This window comes from Lonchura striata, chromosome Z (assembly GCF_050655825.1).
Source record: "Lonchura striata isolate lonStrDom1 chromosome Z, ASM5065582v1, whole genome shotgun sequence".
In the NCBI taxonomy this organism is placed as follows: domain Eukaryota; kingdom Metazoa; phylum Chordata; class Aves; order Passeriformes; family Estrildidae; genus Lonchura; species Lonchura striata.
The window spans coordinates 75046497-75074319 of record NC_140740.1 but is presented as its reverse complement, the minus strand read 5'-3'; the positions used below and the strand labels follow the sequence as shown (position 1 = coordinate 75074319).

Genomic DNA, 27823 nt, shown 5'->3' with positions numbered 1-27823 from the left:
CAAATTTTATTCCTGCCTTGCAATTTATAGATTGTGACTTAATTTTTCCCAACACTATATTGTCTTGTTGTATCATGAGGTTTACTGAATCTCCGGTGTGAGATTTTGTTTGAATTTAAGAACTTTCCTAGGAAAAATAATTGTTTCTTTTTCATTAAACCATTTCCTATAACTCTCATGGCCATTCACTCTCTTGTGTAATTTGAAAACTGTTCCTCCTTCAGAGTATTTCTGTAGTAATTTTCAACCCTGAAACGTTGTACAGCTTAAGTAAGGATCTAGTTATCTGTCAACTGATAGTTAAGTGTTGTGTACTTTTACTTTTTAGCCTTGGTCCCTATTTACTGCAGATGTTACCGGTATATCTAAAATCCCTGAGGAAATACAGTAGAGTGAGAAAAGCAGAGGGAAGATGGTTGCTCTATGTCCAGGATGGAGCACTCTGCTATGCTTCCCGGAGAAGCAGACCCTTCCTGACTGTTCTGCTTCCTGGAGGCACATGTCCCATTCTAATGGATCTGTGGACATGATGTAAGGAAGAAAGGAAAGCTCTGAAGTTTACCAGAAACTTTATTTTCTTTACAGAGTAACTTTGCATCAACTAATTCAGTTTAATTCATCTTGCTAAGAAATGGAAACTCATGTTTTAGAGTTTGAGTATTTAGAACATAGCCTGTTTTGCAAAATGAGAAATTAATTGATGCATGCTTTAAGTAATCTGTTATTTAGGAAACCGTCTCTTAATGGAAAATACAGGGCTTATGTACTATAACACAGCTTCACAAAAAGAGGTGAGTACAAGGAAAAAGACCAACCATGTTAACAGATTTGAATACAAGTGAAAAGCAGGTATTTCAGATTTAATTTTCCTTTGTGGCAGGTTTAACTGTTGTTCCCTTGCTTAATGGTGAGGAATTCAATTTGATGTTACCTTTTGACTTTTCCAGCTGTGTTCTTACTCCTGCCTAATTTGTACCATTCATTGCCTCAGGCTATTCCAAGCTTCAATACAGATAAGAGAGCAAACAACCCCTGCCATCCAAAAACTAAACTAAAACAAAGGCCGTCTAAAATAGTTTTCTGTGCAGGTTTCCCCTGCTGTGGCATACATCATCTGTCATGATATTTGAGCGATCTTTATTCAAGTTTTAAATACTGTTTCTACCCAACAAACTTCAAAGGACTTAGAGCTGATACAGGTTTAATTATCTTTACCAGCTGGGTGGGACTGAAGTGCATCTTTGTGGAAAGTTACAAGAAAATGAGTTTGTGTTACAGTTTCAAACAGCATATTGATTTTGCTAAGGAGAACTTGACATCCAGTGCCTGTGATATTTACGGAAATATCTGAGAAACACAGATACATTTTTGATGTGAAACCTTGGAATTTAGATGTTGTAAAATGCATACATTCTTTCAATCATATGCATATACATCCCTTCTAACTTCATCTTTTGAGTATTTTATTCTTGCTCCTTCTCAAGCTTCTTTATTTTTCTTTCCTTTCCTGGATTGTTACATTTTCTGTCTGTGAGGTCCTCAAAAAAGAAATTTAGATGGTATTGTTCTTGAACAAAAACTGGTAAGCTAGTACAGTGTAACATGTCAGTCTTCATTTTGTCAAGTTACATAAGTTTTGAGGCTCTTTTGCTTAATTTTGCATTCACTTAATTTTGAATCCCAGCATGGACTTTTGAAGGTAGGCCAAAGTGTGTATTTTCAGTGTGCCCTCAGTTACTAGAAGTCCAGCATTTTTGAAGCTCATTCTCAATGAAGCAAACTTCACAGCAGAATACAGGCACTATCCTGTTGTTTAAAAGGACTCGCTTGTTTACTTCTGGAAAACATGAGAACTGTGAAGGAGCCAGTATTGCAAATCTGCTTTAATCAAAACCCAATGAGACTCATCAAGAAAAACCTCCACCATATAGTCCTGACACAGAAGTTTAACAGATGGGCCTACTGAGATTATTTTTAGACATGTAAATTGGTCGAATGTTAGGAGTAACACTTTCTTACTTGAACTGCAGCCAATGCTTTGTCAATTTTTTCTGCATAGCCGCTCAAAGGTTAAATTATAGAGTTTTATAAATATTTCTTTTTTTGTCTACAAATTTTGTTTTCAAAATCTACAGCTATGAATAAATAATTTTTTAAAAGTGGATTTTTTTTTTCAATAGTCAAGAAGCAATGCAGTATGCTCTTAAACAGATTCATGAAGAAGATAATTGAAGGCTGTTAAGCAAAGCTCTAGAAAATCATTATACAATACAAGCACAGTCTTTGTAAAGCTTTATGGATAACCTACTTTTAAAATAGGCCCCAAGAGCAAAAAAATTTCAGATTAAAGAATATGTTCTTATGTCTTAGGTTGTGGTGCTTCTGAAGTGCAATTTTCCCAAAGCTCTGTAGAAGCTACAAATAGTAAACTGACTGTTTCTTGGTTGCTATGGAAAAAATGAGGAATTTGAAAATACAGAAACAAGAAAGCGGCAATTGATCCTGGTGTTACACAGGAACATCTGTCTGGAGTTTCAAAGGCAGCTAGCTATCAGCTATGGCAGATTTTCTGTCTGGCTGTGTAAGGATTGTGTGAGCTTGTTGTGTCTATATTGAAGCTGCTGTTGTTCTCCTGCTGTGAAATGACAGATGGACATGTCTATCCTGAGAGATTTGTGACTTTTGGCTGACTTGTAGTTTCTGAATCCATGCATAATAGGGCTTGCTATAGTCCTTCAAGAGGGAAGAAAAACAAAAATAGAAGAAAAATCCAAATGAAACATATGGTGCCAGGCTGTATTGTGAAATCATGAAAAGTAAATTCCTTTCTTCTTTTTGAAGGCAGATAAGTTGTTTTTCTGAATGGGAACGATCAACTTTTACTTTTTTTTTTTTTTGGTAGGGATGTAAAATATCTGATTCATATGTATGTATATGTTTTTCTTTGGCTCCGATAAAACAAGTTATGGTGCTTTTCTAGTTTAGTCACATAAACAACCAGTACAAACACATGGAATCTGAAAAGAACAGTAATGAAGGAGACTAAATTGGTTGAGATATGTGGAGGACATGGTGTCCAATTCAGAAATACATGTTTTGTTTTCTGATGACATGAATTAACATGTCATTAGAAGCATGTTAATTAGTTTTCCGGTTGCATGAGTTTGTCTTAATATGTAGCATAAATGTATGCTAATTGGGTAATAAATATATTTTATGGTTCTGAAAATGGTTTGTCTGACAAAATCTTATTAAAAACATTTATCTCTATTCAGCTCAGGTAAATATGTTTTTGACTTGAAATAAATGATCCTAGAATTTTAAAAAGGAGATGGAATTACCACTGGTATGGAAACATCTTTTGGAAAAATACAACTGAATTAATTTGGGTCACTGTTATAATGTAAAAATAGATGCTGATGATTGCTCCTCAGTTTGCCATTGTTCACTACAAACACTGGCATTTCTACTTCTGTGCTGTTTTCTCTGCAAGTTTCTGAATTGTTAAGGTTTACTAATACAATCTGATAGCCAAGTACACATCACTGTAATTGTTTAAACTGGGGGCTATAAACCACCCTTCTAGACTCAAGGATCTATATAAGTGAATGTCTTATTTAAGTCCTGTGCAAAGAAATAAGTAATTAAAAACTATATCTAGTACCAGGGGAAAAACAGACTGGGCTGTGGATCTGCATAGTTTTTGTTTTCCAGAATGTTTTGTTATCATGTTAATAGAAAGCACATATTTTTAAATCAGTAGAAAGACAACAAATGGCTTGCCTTTCCTCATGCTGTACTTCAGGCAGATATGTTACAGCTCACCTCTCTGTTTCCTTTAGTTCCTTACAGATTAGTTGAAGGAACTGGGTAATCCAGGCCAGGATGAGGCAGGATGACATGTATCTCACCCATGGACACACTGTGCAAGTTTGTTGCTCCTGAACAAAGTGTCACTCAGAGGCAGCCAGTCAGTACCTCTTTCTTTTTCTTAAACTAGTAAGAGACTCTGCAATTCAAGTTCTTCAACTGCCGTGTTTTGTGAAAAGTGATACTTCTTTCTGCTAATATATAACTTTAAAAAGTCAAAAGCAGTTAGTTCAATTCAGTGTAGTGTAATTGAAGTACAGTATAGATACTATAACCTTGATCCTATTCAGTAGAATTTTGATCCATGTCCCAATATAAGGATTTCTGCTTATCTAAATTGATTTTTGCCAGTGTGAATTGAGAATCCTTGTCAGCTGTGTTTCTGGATGATTCATGTTAAGACATAATTGATTTTTCAAATCCTTGTTTGAATGGTAAGGTGTAAATAGCTACTACTGACCAAACAAAAAAAAATGCAAATTTAATTAATGAAACAAGGACACTGTGGACATCTGTGAGAAATAAGGGTCAAGAAATTAGCTGATCCAGTCCTCCTTCATCTATGTATGTTATTGTATTTTTCCTCTAACATGTTAGTATTAATTTCAGTTCTTCCAAATGTGTTTTGGATAAGTCTTAACTGTTCTAGTGGTATGCTTTCTGATGAGGTATATATTGGCAACACACAGAAGGTGTGAGGCATTGTACTTTCTCAGGTCCCATGTATGCATTGAGTGCAGCAAACTGAAATTGTACTGCACAAGTAGTATCATAGACCCAAAGCTTGTTAAGGGAAAAGAATGAATACAGATATTTTATTGGTGAATGGGATATGGGTAAAAGGAGGGATTCTACTATTATACTTTTTGGGCTACAAGGAGTTTTGAAGCTACAATATGTGAGTTAATTCAGCATCTGTAGTATCAGTAAATAGTGCTGGAGAATAGAGCCAGAGGGAATAAATTCTAGAAATTGTGTGTTGACATAACTGGGGACCTACTTTTTTATTGGTGTCTCTTGCTCTTGGTTTTCTTTTTCTTTAAAAAAACTTCCTTCTCTTTAATTTTTCTTCTATTAAAAAACAAGAGGGGAAGAGAGAACACCTTTTTGATATGCCTAGGTTAATTAAATTATTTAAGTAAGTACAGAAGGGATGGGATGGTTTCTGGCAGTACCAGTAGGTCACTTCAACTGATTAGTGGAGTTTTTGTGTGCTGAATACACTGTGTGGTCCACCAGTAGGTAACTTGACATTTCCATTTACTTCAAGGCAGGTAGAGAAAGACGGAGTGCCTTCTTGCACCTCCTGCTGCATTTCCTGTGTCTTGGCAGGCTGCATTGGTATTTCAGGAAAACTTGACTGGGATGTGACAGTGCTGACTGGGATTGTGAGACAGCAGGGGATTTCCATTAGCACATTGTCCTCCTACTATGGCAGTAAGGAGTACCTTGGACCGGAACAGTGGAGACACCAGCTTCTTGCAATTCCCCAACAGTGTAGGTGAAGGCAATAGATAGATAGTAAATAGTGGATCTCTACTTGCCAAACCTGCCCAGAGAGGCTTAATAAGTTTTTCGCTGGTGTTTTGTTAAACTTCTAGTGAACAACCCTGTTTTATTGCCCCTCAAGAGGCTTTTGAAGCTAAGCAATAAGGTTAGTGGCTTACACCACTTTTTTACTATCTTAATTGAAAGAAAAAATCCCAGACAACCAACCACAAACATTTACTGCCTTAGGGGCTATCAGTGCTTCAAACTAGTGGTTTGTTGTTGGAGTTTGTGTTTTTGTAATGTTTTTTTTTTAAATCTAGGTAGCCAGGAGTCACTCTTACTGAAGTCAAGGTCTCATTTTTCCCTCTCTCCTATTTAAGGTCTGGTGTGATCAATTTATGTTTTTCTTTCACTGATTTTAATACCTCAAATAAGAACTGGAAGATTGCTAAACTGAAAACTCAACATTGTAATTTACCTCTTTTTCAGATACTAGACCAAATATTCAGGGAGTCTTTAAAACAGCAAGAGAGTCTTCAGAAGACTGGGTAGGGGCAAATATGAACCTATACTCCCTACTTCTTTTATATTTATTTATTTATTTATTTATTTATATATGTGTGTATGTGTGTGTGTGCACACATATATAGTAAAGGTGTTGGGGAAATACGAAGGGAATTGCAAGCCAGTCAATAAAACATGAAAGAAGAAAGGAATTACAAGTTTATCAATGAAACCTTAATCCCTGCACTTTTTTAACAAGTTATTAAACAATTGCTTTATAAGCACCTCTTGGATAATAAAATTGATAAGCAACCAGTCTAGATTTATAAGAGCCAACTATGTCAGGCAATTTTAATTTCTTCCTTGGTAGTATAGCTAACCTAGAAGATGAGTGGTAGATAGATGAGGTATCTTGACTTTATTATTTTTTCATGCAGTGACCATGTGTGATATTCTTGACTACCTCACATGTCACTCATAGAAGAAGGTGGGGAACTCCACATAAAATCATTCTAAAATGAACACTCAGGTGGCTGAGAAAAGGTCTTTAAGTATCATTAATGGTTTACTGACTACTGAGAAGTCATTTCAGATGGGTCCAGTTAATCTTCTGGTTTTCTTCTGTATTTTTATTGGGTATTTGGCTAGTAGAACACAGAGAACATTGGTAAATGGTTATCAAGCAGACCCTATGAGTCCACTTGTTGAATATAATGAGTCATGAAATGTAAGTAACAAAAGCAAACCTATTATCAGATGGCCCAGATTCACTATACAGGGTACTGTGCCTCAACTGGAAAATTTAGATGGATCTCACATGGGCAAAGGGATGGCCGAAAAGCAATTTGACGGTTTGGAGAGACAGTGCCAACACAATGAGTTGAAATTCCAAAAGGTGAACACAACTTGCTGTGTTTTGCATGCTTCCTGGAAGAGGAATAAAAATTTAAAGTAGTCTAGCCAGTGCAAACCTGGAGTTTATAGTTAAAGGACAGCAATACCTGTTTATACTTCTGACATACATAAATAAGGAATGCTGCATTTAAAGGGACATAGCTGTTATTATCTGTTTGGCACTAATGAGGTCTTAGGTAGAGTACTGCATACAGCAGCTGTGATAAAGTGCTTTAATACTGTAACCTGCAAGAAGGTTTTGAAGTGAGCGACTGTTTAGTCTCACAGGAAAAAAATGAGAGCTGTGAAAGACCTCTCAGAAAAAGTTACTATCTTTATAGGACATACTGTCTTCCATTAGGAGGAGGGCAGAAAAAAAGTAGCAGTATAATTTGAATGGATGATAGAAAAGTAAGAATGGTCTTAGATAGACCATTTTATGTGGCAGCTGCCTAATACCTGGTGTGTACTGTGTGATTTATCCATTTACATATTCTCAATAACTCATTTCCTTTTGTTTGTTAGAAGGGACGGGTTCTCACATGTCCCATAACTGGAGATGGGGAGTCTCAGTGACAGCAGACATCTTGAGTCATGCTAGTTTTCCAGGATGAAGTGTTATTGTCATTTCTGGTAGCTATTGAGCATAGCAGTGAATGGAATCTGGGCAGCAAACTCTGTCCAAAAGAACAAAATCCTGTTTCGTTATTAGCAGGTGATGACAAAATTAAATCTAGATTGGTGTGTTGTCTTCCCTATAGAAAAGATATCAGATTTAGCCTCATCTTTAGAAAAAGTTTTGAAAAATTCCTGTGTACTTAATTCTTCTTGCTGTACAAGAAAAAACTAAATAGGTCTACCACTAAATAAACCCCTAAAACACCTGCAAATCCACCCCATGGCTGCATAACTGGACTTGATTGGCCAGTTTACCAATGTTCAGATAAATCTGAAGGGATTATTAGTCCTCATGGAAGTTTAGTAGTTAACCAGATTGAAAGCACATCTAATACGCAAAAGGAACAGAAGTTGGCCTAAATTACTTCTTTCTCCTTATACTGGGATCTGTGTACTATGCTGGGGTGTTCCTTAGGTACAAGGTCCACCATCCAGGCTTAATTGCCACTGAATTAAAAAAGCTTTCTAAAACTAGACCAAAATTTAACCTCTTTGTAGAATGCAGCCTTGGCTTTTAAAAGTGGCTGTACCTAATTTGTTTTCCTGTTTCAGAGTTGGCTATGGATCATGGCTTGTTTCCCAGTAGTGAATAAAATCACACATATGAGACAATTTTTCTTATTTGCAATTTTTGTTTCTCACAATAATTTTACATAACTCTGTCTAAATCTGTTGTGTCTTACATTATATCATGCTGCTCACAGAAATAGTGATTAATGCTGTTTGTAAACTAGGAGGGAATTAAAGAGTCTAATGGCTGCATGCATTCTGTGCCTGTTGGTTTGTCTGTCTTCATCTGGTATTTGGCATATTTTCCTGTATTTCATGAGAACAGACAACTAGGCATGTTCCAGTCAGGCCAAGTGTCCATTTAGTTTCATACTCTTTCCAAAGGCAGCTAGTAAACATGCTTAGGAAGAAAAATATAAGAAATGCTTATAATATATGTAGTAATTCTTTCCCATGGTTAGGTCCCTTAATTAGTGGTTTAGTAGTGTCCTTTGTTGAACACAGGCATTTGTGTTTTCAATAACCAGCAGTGGCTCTGTCATTCAAGAATTTAGGAGGGTTTTTTGAGTCAATTTGTCCATTATGTGTGTCCAGTGTCTTGATGCAATGATTCCATAATTCAGGTGTAGACTGCGAGGAAAAAGCATTTACTGGTTTATTACAGATCTATTGTTATAGTAACCTGTCCACTGGATTTTGTTGTGAGAAATGGATCCTTGTTGATTTTTCCATGCATCAGTCATTCTGTCAACCTCTTGTATGCTTCTTCTTGGTGTTTTTTCTTTGCTGAAGGCTTCCAATCACTTTAGACTTGGAAGGTTTGACAGTCTTTTGATGAAGAGTCAATCTCACAATACTGTGAAAGCACCACCATCCACTTGGTCGCCAAAGCACTGAAATTTTTCGCTTTGTTATCAATAAAACTGAGTGAAAATTTCTTTAATTAACTAAGATCCTATGAATTATGGGTTAGATGAAAAATATAAATTAAGGAGGAACAAGATTGTAGATCTGAAAATTATGATAATTTCTACAAGTAGTATAATACTGAAGTTCCTTCCTTTGTGTGCTGTACATAGTCACTAACAGTGGCTGCTGTTATTTGATGAAAGTTATTTCCACAGGCATTTTTTGGTGCCAAAAGCACTTGTAACAACTGTGTTTTTATGGTTTCTCCCTTTATTTTTATGTAAAAATTGGAGAATAATGAAGGCAATCTTATTATAGCATTTTACTTTGTTTGAAAAACATGTTGACAGACAGCTGGTGAGGCTGAGATACAAATTTGGTTAAATAAATTTCATTTAAATAGGAGCAAAATTACTCTAAAATTAAGGAAACCCCAAACACTTGCCTTTCATTCCAAATAAAATCATCCATTTACCTGGTCATGAACTGGATCTGAATTGTGACCAGTCTATTGAGCATATAAAAGAACTCCTCTCCAGGTGTCCTGGCTGTCCTTTTGTGCCTCTTGTTTTCCCTATTGGCCAGCATATGAGCCTGTCTGTGGTTTATCAGATGGCCCTATTAGTCCCCATCCAGCAATACTGCATCTTTACAGCCTTGCATGAAGGAGTAAGTGTATTTGGAATACAGTGGTGGAAAGGGCACTGTGGGTGTTTGTTGTGGAAGCTTTGGTTTGTGCATCAGCACTGTGCAGTGCAGAAGGTTACGGAACAGGGAGCAGTGGGAAGGGCTGGACATTGCAGCACTGCTGATTGTGAGCACGTTGAGCATGAAGTGGGGGGTGCTGGGAGAAAATTCAACAGAGAGGCTCTTGGGACATGGTGAAGAAGTGTTGAGTCCTCTTTAGTGTTTCACTTCTGCCTGGAAATTGCATAATTCTGTGGTGATAAGGGATAAGGAGCGTACATAGCGCAGAGACCTTCCTGCCAGTGTAATTTGTGCAGTCCTGATGCAAGGCATTGTCCTGGGTTTCTGTCCTGGGATCTGTAGGTGCTTCTTTCTCTATGTAATTTTCCTGTTCAGCCACCAGCAGAAAGACCAGCAGACTTCTCAAAGCTTGATCAACTGTGAAGCATGAAGCTGACAACAGTAAGCTTCATTAGTAGAGGAGCTCATGGATCTGGTTGCTTTAATTAGTTTTCCATAACTGAAGAAATCTTTACCGTATAAGGGTTTATTTCAGATGCAAGTTTTCCATAGCAGACAAACACTATAAATTTTAACTAAAATAATTCAGACTCCTCTAAAATTCGATGAAATAGGCTCTCTTTGTTTTGAGTGATTTCTTCATATATTGTATTAGAAGCCTTAGTGTGAGAAGGATTGGAGAGATGACTTATCTGGCCTTGCTAGGTTGCGTGAAAGAAACTGTATATTGTGCAGTTTTCAACTACAGGCTAGAAGTTCGAAGTCTGTGTTGACCCTGTGATGGAGCTACATACTTCAAAGAATTTCGAGGAAAGAATTCCAGAATGCAGAACTGGCCAGGTTGGCAGGCAAAAGGTGGGACAAATATGTAGCTCGTTGTGAAAAACTAAATTTAAAGTCAGAAAACTGTTTTATGGGTCTTTCCTCTGTACATTTATCAATGCTGTTTTGATTTACAGAAGTCAAAAGCAAATGATGAATTTTACCATTAGTCTGGCAAAAGCACAGACTAATGCTTTCTAGTCCTGTGATTATAAATGATAAGCTAAAATATGTGGGTTTTTTTAGTGAATAGCTTGTACTCTTATCTAATAATTCACACTGTGTTAAAGTTAAGAGTATTACAATCCATCAGCTCTTCTCTGTTTGAAATTGTAAAATGTTCCTTCTCTTTGGAAATGGAGAATTCTGTCTGACAAAGCTTATAAACCTTGAATTTAGTATAATAATTAAATTTTCTTTGTCTTTCAAAGTGAAGTCAATTCTCCAGTAGCCAGTAATAGCCTAAAGTTATTCACACAGAAGCCAGAGCAGTTGAATTAAAGCAGTATTTAGCACTTTCAAAAATTTACTTATCATATATAACATTTTTGTTGTTGCTTTAGAGGTTGGATTATTTTTTGGGTAGCCAAGTGATTTCATATTATAGTTTTATACTTTCTTTGCTGTTGAAAAATACCAATCAAAGAGCAGTGGTTTGGGTGGGGGGATCTTTGGAGCCTTGTTTCTAGGCATTGTTCCAAAGTACACAGCTAAAATACTTCGTAGATCTTGTTTAGAGCATGGCCTTTAATGGAAGATCACTTTAAGATCATGTTAAGTCTTTTTTGTGCAATTTTGCAAATACTTGATGTTTGTTCTTTCCTTCAAACTCAACATGACATTTCAGTGGTGGAGCTGGCTGTTAAAAATACATAGCTTGTCCTGCATACTCTGCTTTAAAATGGACCAGAGAGCCTGTCAATTTTTTTCTGAACATGTGATGCTTTTGAAGAAAATGAAAGAAAGCGGAGAGCACATGAGAACTAATTGTACAGAAGGCTCAAGGTATTATCTTGCTGTAATAAATGTGGAGGGCTTCCTTTGGACTGTTTTGGTAAGGTTGTACCCTGATCTGCTCCTCAGTGCCCATGACTGAGATTTATGATGCGTGGTAGATGCCTTTAGGCAGAGAATGAGCAGTCAGCTTTTCATTAATATGTAACAGAGAGACTAGTGGGAACGTTGTTCCCATGCTGTGGAGAGCTTATAGTGAATTCCTTCAATGTTAAGCAAGATAAAAATAGTTCTCCAGAAAATGTAAGCTTTAGCTAAGCCCTTTGTTTTCTGAACATACATTAGAACAGAGTTTAAAACTATGTAATGAAAGTAAAAAGAGCATCACATATGGTCCCTCTCTGTATTGTAATCTTGAAATTATTAAGCTGTTGAATACATTTAAGTAAAGATTTAAAATTGATCAGTAGTATTTGTATAGCACTGGGCAATTTGTTTCTGTGCAATCTAAAGGTTATGTTAGAAAACTCTTATGGTTTTATAAGCTTATAATCTTTGCAACTATTTGTATGTCCCCTTTCTGTATATTGATTCTATGAGGGGACTTGAGTGGAAGAGCTGGCCTATCTGTCTGCAAGTAGGTGACTTGCTGAATGAATCCAGTGGCTCCTGATGGGCAGAGCAAAGGAAGAATTACACACTGGATAAGACCAGTTTCCTTTGCTGCTGTTTGGAGGCATAAAGTTTCCACAAATTTTATTTTCCACAGGAAAGGGAACAAAGATGCAAGCCATTGATACAGTCCTTTAAAAACAGTGGTGGAACGGGTCATGGAGGGTGGGTTGCCAGAATGGAGAGGGAGAGAGAACAGCTGTTGAAAGGAGCAGAGATGTTGTAGCTGAGGGGCCAAACACAGCTGAAGGAGGCTGGTTGCAAGCAGAATGAAAGCTTCTAAAAAGCAAACAGTGCTTGAGGCATCTTGGCTATACATTAATGTTTTGATCTGGTCTCCAGGTACATTCAGGTATGGGAGAATCACAGGCAATATATGTGTATAGTCTATAATATTTCTGTGAAAATAGAATGTGTTTGTATTCTTTTTTAAGTCAATTTTTAAAATATAGGTCTCTTCCTTGCCTCTTAGAACAAAGATGTTAAAAGGCTGGAGGAAATTGCATAGGTATGTTTCAGCCTCTGCATCTCCTTGAGGAGTAAATGGTCCATGACAAGGATGTCGAGGGGAAGAAACCTTTTCCCAATGATCTCATACTTTACTGGCTTGGAAGTGAAGCCAGAACTGTAACCCTTTCCTGAAAAAAGAAAATACTGCATTATTGTTTTGCAAAGGAAAAGAAAAAAAAAACAAACCCCAAATATTACTTGATTATTAAGATGCTGTTCTGCTCCCCATGTGTGTGGTCAATGAATCATTAGGGGACTTGGCTGTGAAGGTGTGTTTCTGTCCTTGCTTTGTGGTGGTTCAGATTGTCCCATCTCTCCTGGCCAGAGGGGCTGGAACTGGCTTGGTCTTTAGCATGCGGCCACTCTGTCTGGTCCTACTGAAGCTGTGCCAGTGCACAGCTGGGAGCTCATCCCCTCTTGGTGTGGTGGAGAAAGGGATGTTGGCCCTGACTGTGTTACTAGCACTGAAGGAGAACAGAATGGAGATCTCGTCTCTATTGCAGACACAGTTCTTATGGCCCTGAACACTGAACAGTGGCAGACCTCTGTGGATCTCATGTTGATCTAAACATTTGCTTTTTGTATTTGTATTGGGGGGGATGTGAGACAGGAAATTGCTGCAAGCCGACCTAGTATCACAAATTTAACCTGGTATGTGTGTCCATGAAAGGATATGCATTAGCTTACAGTTACTAAACCAGTTTTACTTTGCTGGCCTAGTTTCCCAGGGCAAAGCATACTTTTGAAATCACTGTGGCAGCTGGTTATGATTGGTTTTGGTGGCTGCAGCATAGTTTGTGTCTGAATTTAGGAAGAAAGGAAAGGAAAATAATAGGTGTGAAGTTAAGCTGCATAACATATAAAATGCACAGCATAATATGCATATCAGAACATCTCAGCTAGGTGAATTTTTATGATGTTAGATATTTGAATAGAGTTGCTGTCACTCACCTGGCTGAGAGTCTCACCTTGGCTGTCAGGCAAACAGAAATCCTTAATTGATTTTTGGTGTAATACTAAGAAATAGCAAAGATGCATTTAGCAGAAAAACTCTTCCTTAAAATTCAAGCAGGAAATAAGTGGAAATCCCATTGACATTGTGTTGAACCAGGAAAGTACTCTTAATTTACAGATATTGTTCTGACTGAATACAGAAATTTATTTGTTTTGTAAAAGGTAGTAGAAATACTTAATTTAAAAACTGGGACAGTGTAAGCATATTGCTTGCCCGAAACACTTCAGTGAAGGAAGTGTGTCATTCCTGCTTTCCTAGAAATTAATGTTTTACTTTAAGTAGTAGTAATTTACACAACCTATGTATTCAATAAGCAATATAAACTGTAAAGGACTAAAAGGGGTTTGTTTGTCCTTCCTCATGATGAGTGTCTTTCATCTCTTTACTGCACACAGCCTCAATTACTAAAGAGTTGTATTCTTCTATATGAAAAAACACTAGTAGCAATTTCATGTTTTCTCATTCTCAAGCAATAGCTTTAAGTATCAACTCTTACTGTTTATTACTTATGTTAATTGTGTCTTAAAATTCATACTTGACTGCTGCAAAAATATGGCATAGCAAGATGCCATGAAAACTTTTTTTTGTAGGAATATTAACCATTTCTTTGGCTCCATGATTGTAGGAGTATTAATATCTTCTTGCCCCATGGTTGGCCTCACAACGTTCCTGCACAAGTCTCGAAGTTGTTCTGTTTTCTGCTGGAAATGTTAAGCATAACTATCATCTTGTGCTGAATTTTATTACAAATACTTTTGTTTTATAATCTAGACAAAATCTGTTTTATATAGATATTCATGAAATGGGTGATTAAAGAGATGGATTTTTACTCCTCTTTGCCTTTATAAGTAATGAAGCAAATTCTGCCACTATTTTTCCTTCTCATTCTATTTTTCAAATAATTTTCTAAATGTTAAATAACCTTATGACATTTCCACTTTAGATAATCCATGCCACAAATTGAAAAAACTTTACTCCAAAGTTAAGGTTCAGAAGAATTTTTGAACAAGGTTGTCTTTTCATGCAGATAGAAAGATGGGAGTAGCCTATCAGTCTAGGACAAGGTTCCCAAAGAAATGGACATTTTCCATAGAGCTGAAAGAAAAAATAAACAAAATTTTTGTCTGTGACTAGACTGTTGATATAGAGATGAGTTGGTATAGAGATGAGTTCTTGGCCCACAGGTTCTTTAGTACTGCAGATTAGATTTACCTGTCTGAAAGGCATTTTTGCATTTATATCCAACCAGTTCATTGCTGTTAAGGACTTCTTTATGTCTTGTCCACATACTGTTGGATCACAGAATCACAGGTGTGAAGATGCAGAATATCTTCCAGGGTCATCATCAGACAGCAACTCTTGGGCTGTCCATTATTCTCAGTCTTCAGCAGTTTATTGTCTTGGCAATTCAGTCCTTTGAATGTGAGGGAACATTAAACAAAACTCTGAAAAATTCTCAGTAAGCACAGCTTTGCCTTTCAGGCAGACTGTGGTGCTGCAATATAGTCTGACCAAAAAAGGCACACTACAGTAGTAATTTCCTTGCATGTTAGTAATTTAATTGTTTGATGCTAGGTAGTTAATACTATTTGTTAAACTAAAGCTTTAGATGAACTAAAATTCAATAAAAGGAATTTTGGCTACAATGCTAAGATAAACCTGAAAATTATGACTACTTACTTTAACCAAGAACCTGCTTTTTGTAGCCTACCATTATTATTTTAAATAAATGTAATTTTACAGAAGCTTCACAGAGCTTCTGATTTTGAAGATGCAGAAAGAGATGGTTTCTATTTTCCTTGTTCAGTAGTAGCAACTACCTCTGAATTTCATTCTTGCTAGCTGATAATTTTAGGCAATGAATTTTAACAAGCCAGATATGATATGCATCTCAATGAAAAACCCCAGATATGACTAAAGGATAGGTGAAACTACATCCATGGCCTCTCAGGTTCTTTACTTTTGGTCCACTTTAATGGACTTTTAATATTGTGAGAAGCAGTGATTGAGGGATCCAGAGTGAGCAGGAGGAACATACCCTGATTAGGCTTTTAAAATCACAAATAAATATTTTTGGAGTTTGAGTGTCATGTGATGACAGAAATATTGAGTGTTATTTAGAAAGATTAGAGAAAATGAAGTAGCATTTAGTTAATTAATATTTGATTCTATTCATTAAAAAAATACTTGTTTCAGGAGCAGTATGCTCCTGATTGAGTCTGTGGGAAGCCATTATATTAGGCACAGAGATTTGAGAGCCAAGCATAATAGCAATATATGCTGTCATCTCATCCAAAACTACTTGTCTTTCATTAAAAGCTATAGGTTATATTATTATAGGTTTAGGCTATAAGAGTTAAAAAAAAAAGAGATTAAACCCTTCTTTTAGACATACTGTCTTTCAGAAGAACATGTGTTGTAGATAACTATATGTACTATATATAACCTGTTGTAAGAGGTAGTAATTCACATAAATATCTGAGAGAAATGTTACAAATGCCTGAAATATACATATAGAAATTAATATTATTTACTTTCTTAGGCTCTTTTTAAATTCAGTTGAATTTTAAGTTAAATACAATCTTTCATCAATGTGCTTATGATTAGTCTCTCTCTAAAACCACTTTTACCATCTAAAGTATTTTTAACAGAAATATCATAGAATGGTTTGAGTTGGAAGGGTCCTTTAAAAATCATCTATTTCCAACCCCCTGCCATGGCCAGGGGCACTTTCCATTAGACCAGGTTGCTGAACACTTCCAGGAATGGGACATTCACAATCTCTCTGGGCAACCTGTTCCAGTGTCTCACCACCTTCAAAGGAAAGAATTTCTTTCTAACATCTAATCTAAATTTCTCTTTTAGTTTAAAACCATTCCCCTTGTCCCTATCACTATGTGCTTGTGTAAAAAGTCACTCTCCCTCCTTTTTATCAGCCCCTTGTAAGTGCTGAAATATTGCAGATACACAGTATTCAGAAGACAAAGAGAGGACAGATACTCCTAAATTACTGATTTTTTTTAAGTAGCATTTTCTCTATATGACTTGCAATTTTGCAAGCTTGAGCACTGCACCTGGGTGGAGAATCTTGAATGGTATTATCTGGATGAACTTTGTTTCCAGAAAATGGGAAGAAGTTGCAGAAACTTGGCAGTGTTTATTCTAGCATATTCTAGTTTTCTGTGCATTCAGTGTTTGTGGAGACTATCCTGCCTATGACTAGTAAAGACACATAGCTCCTGTTAGTGAAAACTGTCTTCCTCTTACATGCAGCTTGTGTTTCTGATGTCCATCCTCAATCCTTATCCTTCAGCAAAGGTCACAAAATGTTGAGGGGCCTGAAGCATCTTGCCTACAAGGAGTTGAGCCTGTTTAGTCTAGAGAAGAGGACACTGAGAGGGGATCTCCTCAATACATATAAATATCTGAAAGGTAGGTGCAAGGAGGATGGTACCAATCTTTTCAGTGGTGCCAAGATGCTGCACAAGGACCAGTGGCAAAAAACACAGGAAGTTCCACCTTGATATGAGGAAGAACTTTATATTGAGGGTGGCTGACCACTGAACAGGTCACCCAGGAAGACCATGGAGTCTTCCTCTCTAGAGAAATTCAAAACCTGCACGTTCCTGTGTCCCATACTTTGGCAGGGGGTGTTGGACCAAGATGATCTCCAGAACTGCCTTCCACTTTAACTGTTTTGTGATTATGTGATTTTTGTGAGTGCATCGTTATATGTAAACCAAGAGTTTTGTTCTTTGATGAATTTAGTTTCTGCCATGCTTCTAGATTAGTCTCTATAGCAGCCTGCTTCTTCCTTAAAAATTAAAAAATGAAATTGATGGATCCCAGCTCTCTGAGATATCTTAGTGACTTTGATTCATAATTTGGAAGATGAAAACAGCTTTTAGGATCTTAATGGTGTGTGCCCTAGCTATTGAAAAGATGTTTAATATTCTTGTGAGACTTCATATTATTTAAGACTCTGTATAGATAGGTAGTAGTTCTCTCTGATTTCTTGTGGCCAGTAAGAACCCCATCTTTGAGAGCTGTCATTTTCTATTTGTTTAAATAACCGGAAGAAAACCTGCTGTAAGTTTTTGATCTATTTCAAAAAGCCTGGGTTAAAGCTTTTTATATATAAGTAGATTCCATGTTTTACACATATGTACATTTGGCTGATGTGTTAATGGAAGACTTTTAGAGTTTCAAAGAAACTGAAGATGCCATTTTGCACAAGAAAGCAATTTTTCAAAGTCAAAGTAGTACTCCATTCTCAAAAAAAAAAAAATTAGAATAACTAGCCTTGTTGTTGCTCAGTTTAGTTATTGTTATAATAGAAGTGAAGGTGGTGTTGAGCATTTGACAAGTTCCTCAATATATGTGATAGAATGTCATTCTGTGTTGAATACCTGTCATCTTTTGTAGATACAAAAAGAGGAATTGGTTCAGCTTTGCACATCAGTGCTCCTTTAATACAAATTCTCCATTGATTTTTCTTCATTGTTATTCACGTATTGGTGGGGAGTAAAATTAAATTCCAAACCACTGTCTTCCCTAATGTAAAGTAAAAACAAACTATTTTCTTGGTTCCCATTTTATTTTATTTCCTCAATTTGTTCTTTATTGCTTTGTGTTCATTCCTTACTTCATAGGAGTCATTAAATAGCTGCTGTGATTTTTTAAGAAGATGTGAAGGGACTTGAACAGGAATTTATTTTCTGTCTCAGGATATTAAAATCAATTTGATGGCTACATGTTATGGTGCTTTTCCTCCTTCCCCCACTGATGGAAACATGAGTGGTTTAATCTAGCCCCAAATTGCTCTATGGAAACCCTTTGCTCTTAAGTCTAAAAACTTAGTGCAATCATTTTCATTTGACTGTGAATAATTTTATAAAAATACTGGATCAAGTTTTGAGCTTCGGGTCCCTACTGATACATTAAATTCTTCATGGTATTGGCAGGGAAGAAGCAGGGGACCTTTCTTTAGCTGGATAAATAGGAGAAGTGTCAACTCCAGATGCCTGAGGGAGAGACTCCAGACAAGCTTTAGTACAATTACAGAAGGACAAAGTGGAAGAGACCCATGGGACTTGTATGTGTACTGAATTTCGTTTAGCTTTTTGGTCACAATTGGAGAAAAGTCCTGTTGCAGTCTTTAAAGTGGGTATGCTTGTAGCCTTTTGGGTATAAATATGGGGTTGTGGCACATATATGCAGTAGTATTTTAGGAAATGGTGTTGGCAGAGGGTACTCAAGTTAAAAAAATAAAAATACCTCTCTTTCAGTGCCCACAGCACATGGAAGAGTCAAGACCCTTCCTTGGGACATTTCCCAGTAGCTGAAGTGGACTTGCATGGGACTGGTGCATAACTCAAGCAACATGGATGCTTAGCTTTGGTGCTGTCCTGACATAAGCAGGATTGTATGTGTAGCAGGGAATTTCATTTGTTCACCTGATACTCTCTGCAGACAGTTAGTAACATTTCTGATCTCTACTTGCCTCAGAAAGCCTTCAGTGATTCTTTACATAAACATATTTATAATCATAGAATAAAACTCAAAGTCATTATTGTTTGCAGTATGTTGATGGGCATGGCAATCGGATCTGCGTAACCTGCCTATTTTTTCTGTATAAATAAGAATATTTATTGTATTTTAAGCTTTAGCCAAGCCATATTGCTTATCCTTTTAATGTTGTAGTGACTTTAGTTCAGATTTGTTAGGAACATTTCTTTGAAAGCACAATGCTGTTTGATCACATGCTCTGCATTATAAATCTTGCTTTTCTGATGCTCTCTGTTACATAATGAAAATTAGAATTTATAATTATAACATGCAATGCATCCTCTTCATGCCTTCTAATTCATGTAATTGGTTATCATATGAATTTTAAATGACTGTCCTAATTGTCACCAATTGTGTTGAGCAGAATACTTTTAGAACCCATCACTGTCCTTTTCTGTAGAAGATGGACCTTTTTTTCCTTATCTGAATAACTTATTTTTACATAAATTATATTGATTCTGTTATTTGAACTCCATTTCTTCCACACCTTTTCTGTGTTTTCATTTTAGGAAGTTTCTGTGTTTCTCATTTTTGTTCTTCATCTGCTCCATCTGCTGTGACACACTGGTGACATGGAGCAGTTACCCAGGTTTAACCTGGTTTCCACTCTCACTAGTACTGGGGAGTGTGGGGAGTGTGTGTGTCACAGAACTCAAAATAAGGACTCTTCTTATTTTACAAATAAAGTGTTATGATTTTGTTTGGTTGTTTGGGTTGGGTATTTTTGGAGTTTTTTTGAGCTTCTGTTTTAATCTGTATTTTTCATCATAATGATTGTGTAGGAATGTTTGAAAACACCTTTTCCAATGCAAGGTAATTCCATATCTCAGGCATGTGCCCTTTTAAGAAAACACCAAATATTTGGAAGGTTACAGTACCATGGTAGCCCTTGGCAGCAGTATCTGGTTTCTCTGTGTGTGACCGGACTGAAATTTTGGCCCTTGCCTCTCTGGGGCATTCTTATATACAGCTAACTAATAGATACAGAATCACAGAATATTCTGAGTTGCAAGGGGACCCACAAGTATCATCAAGTCCAGCTCTTCAGTGAATGGCCCGTTAGAAGGTCAAACACACAGCCTTGGCACCATGCTCTGACAAAATGAGCTAATCTCAGCAGTTTACTTTAATCCCAGAATTAATTAGAAGATATTTTTTAAAAATGGTGTCTTTCATCTACCCTGAGACCTCCCTGTGAAGTTTTCTCAGTCAGTGTAGATAATGTAACTCTTGTGCTTGTTGTATGTGGAGGTCAGATGAAGGTCCAAGGTGGTATCATAAGACCATAAATAAAGTAGTTAGAAGTATCTGGTCAGTAGAAATATTAGGCCAGTTGACTAAAATACAGAGGAAATTTGGATGGATGTTTTCATAATTTCTACTGCTCTTTGTCTTGAGGACTTACTGGAGGAAGCACTTGTTATATTTAATGGCTATTAGTGGGTCGTTTGTTTTGTAATTTGTTCCATCATTTCTTGAGCAAACATGGAACTAAGCATTCAGAGCAAACTGGCAGATGTCTTTAGTATAACTGTGTAGTTATAGAAAAAGTGATTTCTTGAGCCTGACATTTCCCAACATGCTTTGATGTTGTCTGCACTTGTTTTGGCAAGTACAGTGAAGAGTTGATATTTAGTCTTCCTTTCTGTGCTTATCCACATTTTCTAGGGATCAAAAGAAAATTCACACATATCACTTGAATCTGTGATCTGTTCAAAGGATGCCAACTGTCATACTGTTACAGCCCTGAACATTCTCTTGCTACTACAGTGCTCCATGACAAAACAATGTATTTTGTGTGTTCTGCTTCTGCATAACTTTTAAAAGTTACCTGAATTCATAAAATGAATTTTTGCTGACTGGGTAGAATACTGGGATGTCAAGTGATGATCTTTAGGAAGAAAGTCTAGATTTTGCTTTGCTTAGTTATAGATGATGACTTCTTAAGAATGTATTAATAATTTCCATCTGAGAGCATCTTACTCATTTATCTTACTTAGAAAAGCAACAAAAACATTTAGCAAAAAAAGCTTCTTAGACCCATGGTGTTTTGCACTTTGGGATACTATTACACATGCTTGCGATTATCTACTCTGCAAACAATTGTCAGAGAACTTCATCTGTTTTCCAAGTCCCACAGAAGAACAGATGTGGAATTAAGTTTCCAACAATGTACTGTTAATCACTTACATCTGGACACGAAACAAACTGGAACTCAGTGGGAACTGATTGGATGCTTTGTTAGTTGAGCATGGAGTGGAGAATTTGCATTGTTCTCAGTCTTCATCCTCTGAACAGCCCTTTTGAAACAGTACTAATATATGAACAAGACAAGGGTCTGTTTCAGATATTTTTATTCAGATCTTTTTAGAAAGCCGAAATCTGAGGGGACCATCTGAATGGAGCTGGACTGTATTATGTGGATAAATATGGAAGAGAGATTGTGTATGTATGTTAAATTTTCATTTATTTGAGAGCTCTTTTAATGCTGTAAAGGATACTGAAAAGTAGCTGCATATCATTTGTGTGCTTTCAAAAACTATTACTTAAACCAGTCAGCTTTGCCTGTAAGAGATTTAAAGTCCATGTTCAATTGCTGGAAAACTGTAAGAAAGCAATTATGTCAGAAAACCTACTCATGTTGTGCTCTAAACCTTAGCATTCATTGGAAAAAAATACTTGAAAAGGCAGCTCATATAACTACTTCAGAAAGCTGGTTTTGGGGGAGAAAGGATCACTATTTGGGGACTCTGAAACTTAGAGCTTCAACTTTACCGAGTTCTTATTATGGATCAGTACATTTGAAGGTCACTGAGACCTAAGTAATCATTGGATTCTTGTTCTTTGAAATATTTTTTCCCTACTTGGTGAGAAAACTCATGGAAAAAGAACTATACTTTTTCCTTGTCTGAGTGCCCTCTGAAATATGTACAGGTCTAGAAAAATAGTACCTCCTCATAGGAATCTGCGTTTTCTGCTGCTGTCAAATTGAATCTGTTGTTAAAATGTGTAGCTTACCTATATGTGATGAATTTCAGTTACTTGATCCTGTGTAGCCTGGAAATAATTTGCTTTCCTGAGCCTTTAAAATAAAATAAAGGGAGTGGGGGTGTGAAGAGAGAATCTAATAAATTTATCATCTCTTAAATCTGATGACCTTGGTTAAACAGACAAGATTATGTCGTATTTCAGGGCTTATAGTAATTCCTTGAAAGTTTTTAAACTCTCTTAGGTGTTTAGCCTTATTTTACATTGTAAGTAAAAAGGCTGTGAACTCAGCTGTGTATGGCTTTTGGCATGAAAATAAGAGTTGCCCCCAAAACTTGAAGATATTAGTAATGATGCATTTTCCTGACTCCCACAAAGTTCTCCGCCTAACTGCCTCATTGGCTATTCCTTAACTTCTCACCTTCAGGTTCATCATTATGTTTATTCTGGTAGTAAGCAAATGGCCAAAGCCAATTAAAATGTTAATTCCTATTGAGATAGCAAAATACAGTTTTTTGAGAGATGGAGAGAACAAAAGGATCTTTCAGAAATGTTTGTTATGTTCTAGAGACATGTTGACTCTTAGCTTGACTTTTAGAGAGATCTGTGAAGCTTAGACCAGAGTTTATATAGTCTTTAAACAAATCTTTCATATGGATTTCCTAAGGCTGTTTTGCTTCTGCTTTGTGAAGTAACCAGTTTCTTGCTTTTCTTTGTTTTTGGAGAGGTCTGCTTGACCTTAATTTTTCATGTTTTCTTTCAAAATAACTTTCTTTAATGGATATTATTTTGTTTATATGCTTTGCAGAAGAAAAAAAGAGATAATAAAATTCAAAATAAACATCTTATACTCCCCATCTCGTTTTTTAGCCTTTGTCTAGAATGAAATAAGTGGCTAAATGTTTCATGTTCTTTAAACATGGCTTTGTGAATGTGGTTGATGTAGATATTGTGTACATTTTCAAGCCTTAATAAATGTAGTTGTCTTCTGCCTTTAATAATCAAAAGCCTGGGATACAGATAATAGATCTGTATGGTGCTGATAGAACTCAAATGAGAAACAGCATTTTTGATGAGTAATACTTTGAGAACATTTTAAATGGGTTTAGATTGCATGTATTGATTTTAACAGGGGGGTTTGAGACAGTTTCAAGCTATTTAATACTTTTTTGTTGAGAAGTGATTGGGAGGTATGCTAATATACTTTAAAAAAAATCTTTGGATGAGAGGGCCTTTAGCAAGAGAGTTTGTTCCCTTGTTACACTTCTGTTGTTCCTCCTATTATGTTTTGTTAATTTGTTAATGTTAATTTTGTGAATTTGTTTCATCATGTCATCAGCCTCTGACATAGAACTAGAGAGTTTTCTTACCTCTGCTCTTTTTCTTGAAAGGTTCTTGTCAAAATCTTCCTTTTTCAGATGATCAAGAACTTATATCTCAGTTTTACTCAGAAATGGATGTTAAATAATAACTTAAAAATTATTTAGAAGTGTTTAAAGGATATTTATAACTTCTTTCAAAGTGCATACTGTGAAGATGTGAAGTCTTTGAAGCGGATGTTACTTACTTCATGAAAAACTAACCTAGATTTTCTGTTTGTATTGCCAGAATATTTCTGAAAAGATTGTTTCTCTAGCAGTGTTTTAAGTAAACTTGCTTCAGAAAAAGCTTAAAATGACAAAAATTTTAAAGGCATAAAAAAGCATCACTGTAGTATGCAAAAGTACAGTTAGTGTATTTTTTAGTTGCTCTTCAATCCCTACCATCCCCATGACTAGTTAATTCTTCCATCTGCAAATTAAATATGCCCTTTAACACTAGCAGTGTTAGCAGTGGCTAGCTCGTTTCCTCTTCCTTGGGTTAGCATCAGAGGCGTGGGTTTGTAAGGTCCAGCTGGAAAAGCATGCTGAATAGAAATGGCTCAGGACTTTCAGAGGTCTGCAGAAAATTCAGGTTGTCCTCCCTAATTCTGTGTTTAGTTGCTTTGTTAGATATCTTGTCCCAAATGTAAGGAAAGTTTAAATGTTAAAGCATGTCTGTTTTTATTTGAGAAGGAGAGAAGGATTTTGCTTAAGTCTTTTTTTAATTTTTTTTTTTAGGATGAAACCACAAAACAATTGGGTTCCTAATTCAGTCATAATGCATCATTACTGGAAAATGCAGGAATGTTATCAGGCAATTTGGGCAGTCTAGTGATTGTTTCATTGATTTGTAATAGTCACATCACCATGATGATACTCTGACTATAATTTTGGCCGGAGTAGGACACTGTGCAGCTGTTGATTTAAAGAGCATGTGTGGTACAGATTAAATAAAAGGATTTGTTAATTGCTTATGATATAACAAAACTCCTCAGTTGCCATCTCTAGACCTTCAGGAAAAGATAACTGTCTTGTCTCCCTTGGCAACATTCTCTTCCACTTCTGCCAGAAGACAGCTTTGTTTGTAAATTTAGGATTTTACAGGCCAGTGTGTGGTAATCTGGGAGCAATAATTCAAATGCTAATAAATACTCATCAAAAGTTGTTACTTATTAAGCCAGCTGACATTTAGGAAGAATAGCCTGAACTTTACAAGTGATTGCTAAGGAGCATGCCACTGGTTAGAGCATTTGATTAGCAACCACATGTCAGGGCTCCAGGGCACTCTTGTGCCTCAACCTTCCCTGAGTCCTGCCCATGCTGTTGCCTGGAGATCCAGAAGTGTATTTTAGCTCAGGGTGGTGCCATCAGTCCGTGTTAGAGCTGTGTTGCCACTCCCCACTGTTATGGTGTTGACCTGGAGTCTGCCTGTGTCTGATGGTCACTGGGCTGCCCATGGGACCCGTCCTTCTCATCATCTGCGTGCAGATAACAGGTTGTTAGGCAGTGCTGGCCCCAGGGTGCCGCTGCTTTCTGAATCACTTCTTGTCTGGTTCTTCTCTCTGGTGGCCGCCTAGAACAGCTCTATGGCCAAAATGGAGCCAAAGAACAATTTTAGTGGCTGTTGATGTACTTAGTAGAGATACTGCTGCAAAGCTTAGGTTGCCTTGAGTTGGTAGAGGGTTGTGCCGAGGAAGACTGAAGCTGTGGTGTAACTCATGGTGCAGCTGTGGGAGGGGGACTTGCGGTTTTGCTTTGTAGTCCCTGTGACTCAAAGATGCAACTCAAGAAGCATGTTGTAAGTGAACTTGTTAAGTGCTTTTACACTGCCTTTAAAATAAACAATTTATGTCCTTTTATCCTCGTGGATAATGCTAAAGATAAGGACTCCCACTGACTTCAGTGAATGTGGGATCAGGCTCATGGCTGATGTTCTATATTGCAAACTTCAAATAAAGATTTATACTTAGCTGAAACAAACCATAGAAGCCAAAACAAATTTTAGATAAGAAATTTACTAGAGCCAAATTTGCATGTTTTTTGCTTTGGTTGCTAATGACTGGCTTGTTTAAGAAATGTAATTTAATTTCTTTACCACTCAGTGTTATTGTATTAGGTAAAAGCTAAGAGGGATCTTTCATGTACAGTGCAGGTCTTTTAATACTTCTGTATTTATTCTGTTTGGTTTTGTGAGAATTTCTAGGATTATAACAATATATTATTTGGTTTAAATATTTTAATGATGTATAAAACTATGCTGTACTGCTTTCTTGGTTAAGGTGGTGCACTGGGAAAACAGGGATCAGTGTATTAGAAGTACATCTGGCTTTTATTAAGTGTAAACTTCAGGACAGGTGCATTAGGGGAAAATATTTTTGTAGTATGAAATAGGATTATTTTTTTTGTTCTCTTTGAAGCAGCTTGTAAATTAAGCTGCTCTATATGACTTTTAAATTTTCTTTAAACTACATACAGATATAGATATATAGCATGATCTTCTAGATTGAACAAATTAGGTAGGTATTAGAAAAAGAAAAACTGGAATCTTTTTTCTTTTGTAGATTTGTGTTAAAGCAAAAATAATGAGCCTGAGAAGAAATGTTAAAAAAATCTGTTATATATCTTGAGCTGTTAGCTTCCTATGGTGTTAAGTATTCTCATTAATTTAGAGGGCAATTTTACTTGTGAGTAGTTTTTTAAACCTCCTATTAGTGTATCCCTAAGGAGCATATTTTTTCCTTCTTGTTTTGCTGTTATTTCTGAAGGTAGCCTTAATGACGCCTATGAAATACTACTTTCTTTTTTCATTTTATTTTATGTTCTACGTTGATAGCAAAAGACAAAGAACCCATTGAACACATTATTTCTATTCATAGTGACATAATTGGTCATACAAACCTTCTTGAAGTAAGCAAATATTTCTTTGATTTCAGTACTTGCTGTTATATAATACATGGAAGTATCACACAGTAGTATATCTGAAGAAAAAGCTAATTGAAAAGGATGTTTTAAGATACAGCAGATATATCTGTGTTCTTTTTTTATAGTATTTGTTCTGAGTAGGCTAAGTATACCCACTTCCTACTGTGTACAAAGACAGGGTATGTGACATGGGAATGTTACCAAACACATTGTGTTCTCTTAGCAGTATGCAGTATATTTGATTCTCCTGTTGACTGTAAATAAGAGAACTTTAAATCAATGGCTCTGCTTTTTTTAGAGACTCTTTCTCCCTTAGTTGTGCTAAGACATTTATCCCTTGGAAATGAAGAAGGAGCTAAAAATGAAGAATGTAGTGTTTCCACCTTTTTCGGAGGGGGTGGAGTTAATGCAACCAAACTTACATCTAGCTGAGTAGAAAGGAAGAAACAGATTTTATGTGGTTTTGCTAGCTGTTGTAGAAATCTGTTTGAGCTATTGCAAAATCTGCAAGACCTCCTGAGAGAAAGAATGAAAGCATACATGTATTTTTCCAGTTTTGATTTGTTTGGGAGGATTTGACGTTTTGCAGCATAACGGAGGTGCCGGTGTGGTGATGGAGTAATGGAAGGTGTGTGGACTGTCTTCTTGTTAGTTTTGTCACAAATGTGGTGACAAAAAGAAGACTTTTAAGATATAATACTTGTTTTCCTCTTTTTTTCAAAGTTTTGGTATTTTTTTAGTTTTTGTGCGCCCATGAGGAAGAACACAGCTGTGCCTTTGGCAAGTGGATGGCTCTGAAAGAGAGGCTTTTCTATAGCATTCTCTGTGCCCTGATCCTGTCTTACCCTGCCTGTACTACTCTTTTTTAGGGAGCTCAGACTCCAAGCAAGGCAATTTTCCATAAAAACACCACCTAATGGATTATGCAGACAATCAGGTTTGTTTACGTGTTCTTAAAATTGATCCTGCATTTTTTGGTACTGAGTTTAAGGAAAACAGTTTGGCCCTTTTTTGTCTTGAAAATAGTCTTTGCCTCTGTTAACACTGCTGTATTTTCATTGCCATGCTAACCGTTTTTGAGACAGAAAAGTTGAAGAAATCACAGCTGCTTGGTCCAGTTGGTGTCTTTGGTGTTGTTCCCTTTTTTGTTCCTGAATGAATATTCGATGTGACAGGAATTCAGAGGCCATTTTAAGCTGTGCTTGACTTTGCAGTGTGCTTAGTACACTTTCCTTTGTCCTCAGAAGCACACTTTGTTGGAAGTTCTGCACCAGCTTTTTCTGTTGTTAAGCCATCTTCACTAAGAGTGAACTGACTTTCTGTCTCGCTTTGTTCATTTATGAACAAAGGTTGTTCATAGATCTTGTCCTGATGAATGTATAAAAATGCAGGTTTTGCTATTACTGTGGGAAATTCTGTATTTCAGTATTGCTGAATCGACCTAACC

General features: G+C 36.4%; 1 protein-coding gene across 6 annotated transcripts in view; it reads left to right on the top strand.

Moving 5' to 3' along the window:
* LHFPL2 (LHFPL tetraspan subfamily member 2) overlaps positions 1-27823 on the top strand; it is a 121008-nt gene that overhangs the window by 27598 nt on the left and 65587 nt on the right. The window contains exon 1 of one of the 6 annotated variants that reach the window (XM_085566378.1): positions 4-27313. The exons of the other annotated variants lie outside the window; for them this stretch is intronic. The gene's annotated coding sequence lies outside the window, so the exon portion shown is untranslated. Of the gene's footprint in view, positions 1-3; positions 27314-27823 lie in introns of those variants that run through there. 6 annotated transcript variants of the gene reach the window in all.